The following is an 8,416-nucleotide window of genomic DNA, read 5'->3' as shown; positions in this document are numbered from 1 at the left end:
GAACGACTAACACTTTCATTTTTTTTTCTTTTTCATATATGGTGATGTATATTAACTAGACTTACTGTAGTGATCATTTCACAATATATAAAAATTTTAAATCCTCAAGTTTTCTACTGAAACTAATACAATGTTTGTCTATTATACCTCAGTTAAAAATGCCTCCAAAATGGAATAAATATATAATAAATATTGATTCCCTACCGCATCTGTACCTGCAAGAGTTTAAGTCAGAAAATGCCTATGAATTAGTCATTGCTATCATCTACTTGTACCACATCCTGATTATTGACATTTGTGTCTAAAGATGTGAAACCCATGTACGTAAATGATTGAAACTAACAGACTTAATGTTTTCTTCTGGGATGGTTGGACAAATAGTCTATCTTTTGAAACCTTTGGCTGTAGGAATCTAGTAGCCTTCCAAAGTGTAAAATTCAGTCATTCAAACAGCAGTTCATCCCTGATTGTTGCAGACTGTTGCAATCCATCTACTACTGTCATTTCCTGGCTCTCTGTACCAGGTTTATCTTTCTTCAATTGTGCTTCAGATCAGATCAGATCAGATCAGTCGCTCAGTCGTGTCCAAATCTTTGCAACCCCATGAATCGCAGCACACCAGGCCTCCCTGTCCATCCATCACCAACTTCTGGAGTTCACCCAGACTCACGTCCATCGAGTCAGTGATGCCATCCAGCCATCTCATCCTCTGTCATCCCCTTCTCCTCTTGCCCCCAATCCCTCCCAGCATCAGAGTCTTTTCCAATGAGTCAACTCTTTGCATGAGGTGGCCAAATGTGCTTCAGTGCATCACTAAGGCAATCAAACTCTAATGTCTATATTCTTTGGACACTCTTAAGGTGTGTCCCCAATTTGTTTATTGAATCTCCAGCCTCCTTAAAGTCTCTTAATATCTTTGCTTACAACCAACACTGTGGCTAAGTAATGTGAATGATATTTTAAATTTCTTTTCTTCACTAGTATCAACTCTTTTTCTCTCTGCAGATCATTCAAATGGTTCATATTAGTTTTCCTTTACCATTTCATTGTAGGAGAGTATCATATTGCCCTGAAAAGAATTAAAGCATTTACATCTTGAGGCAGAAATCTTTTAAAACACAACTCTGGAAATCAAGTAAGTGTTTCTTTTCTTTGCAGATTGAGAAACTTTGCACTCAAGGAAGTTTTACATGATTGGTTTCTTTCCTATTTATTTTAGCCTTGGGGTTTGAGAAAGTAAATTATACCCATGAATATGCTATTCTTTGAGAAATTTCAAACACTTTTAATAAAATCTAGAGCTAGAAAACTTTTGCTACACAAAGAAATAATTATAATCATAGCAAGTGGTCCAAGTACAGATTTAAATGTACAGGTGCACTGACAAGATCATAAATTAACTTATGAAATTCACTGCTTATATGTCAGTGGGATCTTTATTAATGAAATTTAACAATAAAGATCATCACTCATTATAATTGGTTAAAGTTAATGCAGTTTATAATTAACCATTATCCAGTCAAATCAGAAACTATTTTTGGAAGCTGGTCTATGAGAAGGAAGGGAGAAAGTATGGAAATTCTCTTTTTCCTTGTTACAACTGAATGTGTTTAAATACAAAATAAGTATTTGTCCTGAGTTTAGTACAAAAAGTATTTTTTCAGTTCCCTGAAAAATCCCTTTCCCCTCATTACATATGTACATAAATCACATAGATTATCTCCGGGAAGTGGAATCCTTTCATTCTAATAAGTTTCCCAGTTCTTCTCTCTCCAGACTGTATTCTAAACACTGCTGATCTCCACACATTCAGACATATCAGGATACTTAACAAACCTAAGGGTCTTTCATTTTCAAGATATACTTTGATTAGAAGGTTATATATATATACATACATACATATATATACATATATAGATAGATAGATATTGTCCCCTGTAATTCAGGTGCTTTCTTTAACTTTGAAAGCTGAGTGTAAGATTCAGTTCAGCTCAGTCACTCAGTCATGTCTGACTCTGCAGCCTCAGAGACTGCAGCATGCCAGGCATCCCTGTCCATCACCAACTTCCAGAGCTTGCTCAAACTCATGTCCATCAAGTAGGTGATGCCATCCAACTATCTCATCCTCTGTTGTCTCCTTCTCTTCCCACCATCAGTCTTTCCCAGCATCAGGGTCTTTTCAAATGAGTCAGTTCTTCATATCAGGTAGCCAAAGTATTGAAGTTTCAGCTTCAGCATCAGTCCTTCCAATGAAAATTCAGGACTGTTTTCTTTTAGAATGGACTGATTGGATATTCTTGCAATCCAAGGGACTCTCAAGAACCTTATCCAACACAACAGTTCAAAAGCATCAATTCTTTGGCACTCAGCTTTTGTTATACTCAAAATCTCACATCCATACATGCCTACTGAAAAAACCATAGCTTTGTTGGCAAAGTAATGTCTCTGCTTTTTAATATGCTGTCTAGGTTGGTCATAGCTTTTCTTTCAAGGAGCAAGCGTCTTTTAATTTCATGGCTGCAATCACCATCTGCAGTGATTTTGGAGCCCAGAAAAATAAAGTCTCTCACTGTTTTCATTGTTTCCCCATCTATTTGTCATAAAGTGATGGGACTGGATACCATGATCTTAGTTTTATGAATGTTGAGTTTTAAGCCAACTTTTTCACTCTCCTCTTTCACTTTCATCAAGAGCTTCTTTAGTTGTTCTTTGCTTTCTGCCATAAGGGTGGTGTCATCTGCATATCTGAGGTTATTGATATTTCTCCCAGCAATCTTGATTCAGCTTATGCTTCATCGAGCCTGGCGTTTCACATGATGTATTCTGAACATAAGTTAATTAAGCAGGGTGATAATATACAGCCTTGACGTACTCTTTTTCCTATTTGGAACCTGTTGTTGGAGTCTGTTGTTCCGTGTCCAATTTTAACTGTTGCTTCTTGACCTGCATACAAATTTTTCAGGAAGCAGGTCAGGTGGTCTGGTATTCCCATCTCTTGAAGTGTTTTCCATAGTTTGTGGCGATCCACACAGTCAAAGGCTTTGGCATAGTCAATAAAGCAGAAAAGATGTTTTTCTGGAACTCTCTTGCTTTTTCTATGATCCAATAGATGTTGGCAACTTGATCTCTGGTTCCTCAGCCTTTTCTAAATCCAGCTTGAACATCTGGATATTCTCGGTTCACATACTGTTGAAGCCTGACTTGGAGAATTTTGAGCATTACTTTGCTAGCATGTGATTACTTTGCCAACAAAGGTCCATCTAGTCAAGGCTATGATTTTCCTGTGGTCATGTATGGATGTGAGAGTTGGACTGTGAAGAAGGCTGAACGCCGAAGAATTGACACTTTTGAACTGTGGTGTTGGAGAAGACTCTTGAGAGTCCCTTGGACTGCAAGGAGATCCAACCAGTCCATTCTGAAGGAGATCAGCCCTGGGTGTTCTTTGGAAGGAATGATGCTAAAGCTGAAACTCCAGTACTTTGGCCACCTCATGCGAAGAGTTGACTCATTGGAAAAGACTTGATGCTGGGAGGGATTGGGGGCAGGAGGAGAAGGGGACGACAGAGGATGAGATGGCTGGATGGCATCACTGACTCGATGGACGTGAGTCTCAGTGAACTCCGGGAGTTGGTGATGGACAGGGAGGCCTGGCATGCTGCGATTCATGGGATCACAAAGAGTCAGACACGACTGAGCAACTGAAATGAACTGAACTGAACTGAGATGAATGCAATTGTGCGGTAGTTTGAACATTCTTTGCCATTGCTATTTTTGGGGATTGGAATGAAAACTGACCTTTTCCAGTCCTGTACCCCTGCTGAGTTTTTCAAATTTGCTGGAATATTGAGTGAAGCACTTTCACAGCATCATCTTTCAGGATTCGAAATAGCTCAACTGGAATTCCATCACCTCCACTAGCATTATTCATAGTGTTGCTTCCTAAGGCACACTTGACTTTGCATTCCAGGATGTCTGGCTCTGGGTGAGTGATCACACTATTCTGGCTATCTGGGTCATGATGATATTTTTTTGTATAGTTCTTCTGTGTATTCTTGCCACCTCTTCTTAATATCTTCTGCCTCTGTTAGGTCCATAACATTTCTGTCCTTTATCAAGCCCATCTTTGCATGTAATGTTCCCTTGGTAGCTCTAATTTTCTTGAAGTGCTCTGTAGTCTTTCCCATTCTATTGTTTTCCTCTATTTCTTTGCATTGATCACCGACGAAGGCTTTCTTATCTCTCCTTCCTATTCTTGGTAGTCTTCATTCAAATGGGTATATCTTTCCTTTTCTCCTTTGCCTTTCACTTCTCTTCTTTTCCCAGTTATTTGTAAGGCCTCCTCAAACAACCATTTTGCCTTTTTCATTTGTTTTTCTTTGGGATGGTCTTGATCACTGCCTGTTGTACAATTCTTCAGGCACTCTTATCTATCAGCTCTAATCCCTTGAATCTATTTGTCATTTCCACTGTATAATCATAAGGGGTTTGATTTTGGTCATACCTGAATGGTCTAATGGTTTTCCCTACTTTCTTCAATTTAAGTCTGAATTTGGCAATAGGGAGTTCATGATCTGAGTCACAGTCAGCTCCTTGTCTTGTTTTTGCTGACTGTATAGAGCTACTCCTTCTTTGAGTGCAAATAATATAATCAATCTGATTTCAGTTCTGACCATCTGGTGATGTCCATGTGTAGAGTCTTCTCTTGTGTTGTTGGAAGAGGGTGTTATGATCAGTGCATTCTCTTGGCAAAAATCTGTTAGCCTTTGACGTGCTTCGTTTTGTACTCCAAGGCCAAATTTGCCTGTTACTCCAGGTATCTCTTGACCCCCTACTTTTGCATTCCAGTACCCTATAATGGAAAGGATGTCTTTTGGGGGGTGTTAGTTCTAGAAGGTCTTATAGGTCTTCATAGAACTGTTCAGCTTCAGCTTCTTCAGCATTACTGGTCGGGTATAGACTTGGATTACTCTTATATTGAATGGTTTGCCTTGGAAACAGAGATCACTGTGTTGTTTTTGCATCCAAGTACTGCATTTCAGACTCTTTTGTTGACTATGATGGCTACTCCATTTCTTCTAAGGGACTCTTGCCCACAGTAGTAGATACAATGGTCATCTGAGTTAAATTCACCCATTCCAGTCCATTTTAGTTCACTGATTCTTAAAATGTCAATATTCACTCTTGCTATCTCCTGACTGCTTCCAATTTGTCTTGATTCCTGGACCTAACATTCCAGGTTCCTATGCAATATTGCTTTTTACAGCATTGGACTTTACTTCCATCACCAGTCACATCCACAACTGGGTGTTGGTTTTGTTTTGGCTCCATCTCTTCATTTTTTCTTCAGTTATATCTCCACTGATCTTTAGTAGCATGTTGGGCACCTACTGACCTGGGGAGTTCATCTTTCAGTGTCCTATCCTTTTGTGACTCTTGGAGGGCACAAACAAAACCTTGTGCACACCAGGACCCAGGAGAAAGGAGCAGTGACTTCACAAGAGACAGACCCAGACTTGCCCATGAGTGCCCAGGAGTTTCCAGCAGAGGCGTGGGTCAGCGGTAGCCTGCCACTTAGTGCACCCAGGGGACACTCAGTGCAGCAGTGCATACATGGGACCTTTTAAAGGAGGTTGCCATTATCTTCATTACCTCCACCATGGTTTGGCCTCAGGTCAAACAACAGGGAGGAAACAGAGCCCCACCCATCAATAGAAAATTATATTAAAGATTTACTGAGCATGGCCCTGTCCATCAGAACAAGATCCAGTTTCCCAGTCAGTCAGTCTCTCCCATCGGGAAGCTTCCATAAACTTCTTATCCTTATCCATCAGAGGGCCAACAGAATTAAAACCACAATCACAGAAAACTAACTGAACTGATCCCATGGACCACAACCTTGTCTAACTCAATGAAACTATCAGCCATGAGGTAAAGGGCCACCCAAGGCAGATGGGACATGGTGGAGAGTTCTGACAAAATGTGCTCCACTGGAGAAAGGAATGAAAACCACTTCCGTATTCTTTCCTTGAGAACCCCATGAACAGTATGAGCATTAGGTAAACTAGTACAACCAAAAAGTCTCCCTGTGCTTAGTAACTGACTGAGTACATGTCATTACTATAAAACTTTTCTAAGTAATAGCCTGCTACATATTTTTGGATATTGATTTACTGTGATTATGGGAGGAGGCTGAAAGCTTATAAGATGCTATAAATAGTATATAAGGAGAGTTTTTTACTATAAAAACTAATATCTCTTACTCTTATCAACTGAACTTGAAGCATTTTATTTTCTACTCTCTAGAATGCCCTGTAAGGCTCTGTAATCTTGTCTGTGTCTTTTCTGTAGTATTCTAGTGACTCCAAAGAAGCTATGACTTCTGAAATGGGTTTAGGAATATAGTATAATTTTCCTAAATTTGCCTACTCTCTAATGAACATATATGTTGAGTTTTCTGAATCATCATAATTTAGCATTAAGATCTTTAAATGTGATTTTCTTTGTAATTTCACATTCTTTTGAACAAGGATCAGTTAAGTTCAGTCTCTCTATTGTGTCCGACTCTTTGCGACCCCATGGACTGCAGCACGACAGGCTTCCCTGTTCATTACCAACTCCTCGAACTTGCTCAAACTCATGTTCATTGAGTCAGTAATGCCATCCAATCATCTCATCCTCTGTTGTCCTGTTCTCCTCCTGCCTTCAAGGATACAGGAAGGAGGTGAACAAGGATAGTACACCAGCTGGTGAACAAGTATAGTACACCAGCAATTCTCTCTTCTCTCTTTTATCAACGGTTTTTCCTCTCTACTGGATCATTCTCATCGGTACACAAAAATACTGTTACTTTTCTAATTAGGATAAAAAGAATTTTTCTTAATTCCACTTTCTTCATGTATTCTCTGCTCCCTTTACACTGAAAATCTTAAACTAAGCTATCTGCCCTTGCATTGTCTAATATCTTTTCTCTCATTCATTCTCCAACATGGTTCAGTCTTGCCCTCTATACTTCTACTCTACTGAGCTTGTTCCTCTGAGGATTTCCAGGTCTCTCCATTTTAATAAATCTAGTAATATCTTCATACAATGACAGATATTAACTAGACTTATCATGTTGATCACTTTGTAATGCATAGGAATATTAGATCTCTATATGGTACACCATTAACTAACATAGTGTTGGATATGTGCTTGGTCACTCAGTTGTGTTTGACTCTTGTCAACCCTATGGACTGTCAACTGCCAGGTTCTTCTGTTCATGGACTTTTCCAGGAAGGAATCCTGGAATAGGTTGCCATTTCCTACTCCAGGGTATCTTCCTAACCCAGGGATCAAACCTGTGTCTCTTTTGTCCCTGAATCGGCAGGTGGATTCTTTACCACTGTGCTACCTGAGAAAGCCATCATTACTGTTAGAAGAACATATCGAGTTGGCCAAAAAGTTCATTCGGTGTTCTCATCGTACAGAAAAATCTGAATGAACTTTTTGGCCAACCCAATACTTCAAATGAATAAATAAACAAGCTGATAGGAAAAGAGGGGAGGTTTGTGGTTACTAAGGGCAAGAGGGCCCCAACTGTATGTCTGTATTACCAAGGGAGGTTCTATCTGCTTTCTTGCACAACTACCACGCCATGGAGTTTTAAAGAAAGGTATTAATAGACTCTTTCTGCACTGCAGGAGACCTGGTTTCCATCCATGAGTTGGGAAGATCCCCTGGAGAAGGTGAGTTGGGAAGATCCCCTGGAGAAGGGCATGAAAACCGATGCCAGTATTCTTGCCTAGAGAATCCCATGCACAGAGGAGCCTGGTAAATGTAGAATTCCCTTGAGAAGTTGCTGTGAAGTTGTGTGGGCTGCTACTTTCTCTGGTAGCATAGTCCGTGGCATATGCCTCTGAAGGGAGACAGACTGGACTTGTGGCACTTTTCAGGTTTTTAAAAGTATTTGGTGACAACCCAAGGGCCAAGAAGCTCCAGAGCAAAACATACCACGCAAATTCTCCAGCAACACAGGAACATAGCCCTGAGCTTCAGTATACAGGCTGCCCAAAGTCACTCTAAACCCATTGACATCTCATAACTCATTACTGGACACTTCATTGCACTCCAGAGAGAAGAAATCCAGCTCCACTCACAAGAACACCAACACAAGCTTCCCTAACCAGGAAACCTTGATACGCCACCCTTACAACCCCACCCACAGCAAGGAAATTCCACAAAAAGAGAACTCCGCAAACTGCCAGAATACAGAAAGGCCACCCCAAACACAGCAATATAAACAAGATGAAGAGACAGAGGAATACCCAGCAGGTAAAGGAACAGGATAAATGCCCACCAAACCAAACAAAAGGGGAAGAGATAGGGAATCTACCTGATAAAGAATTCCAAATAATAATAGTGAAAATGATCCAAAATT

The sequence above is a fragment of the Bos javanicus genome, chromosome 3 (assembly GCF_032452875.1).
Source record: "Bos javanicus breed banteng chromosome 3, ARS-OSU_banteng_1.0, whole genome shotgun sequence".
In the NCBI taxonomy this organism is placed as follows: Eukaryota; Metazoa; Chordata; class Mammalia; order Artiodactyla; family Bovidae; genus Bos; species Bos javanicus.
The sequence above is the reverse complement of the archived record's forward strand: the minus strand, read 5'-3'. Positions refer to the sequence as shown.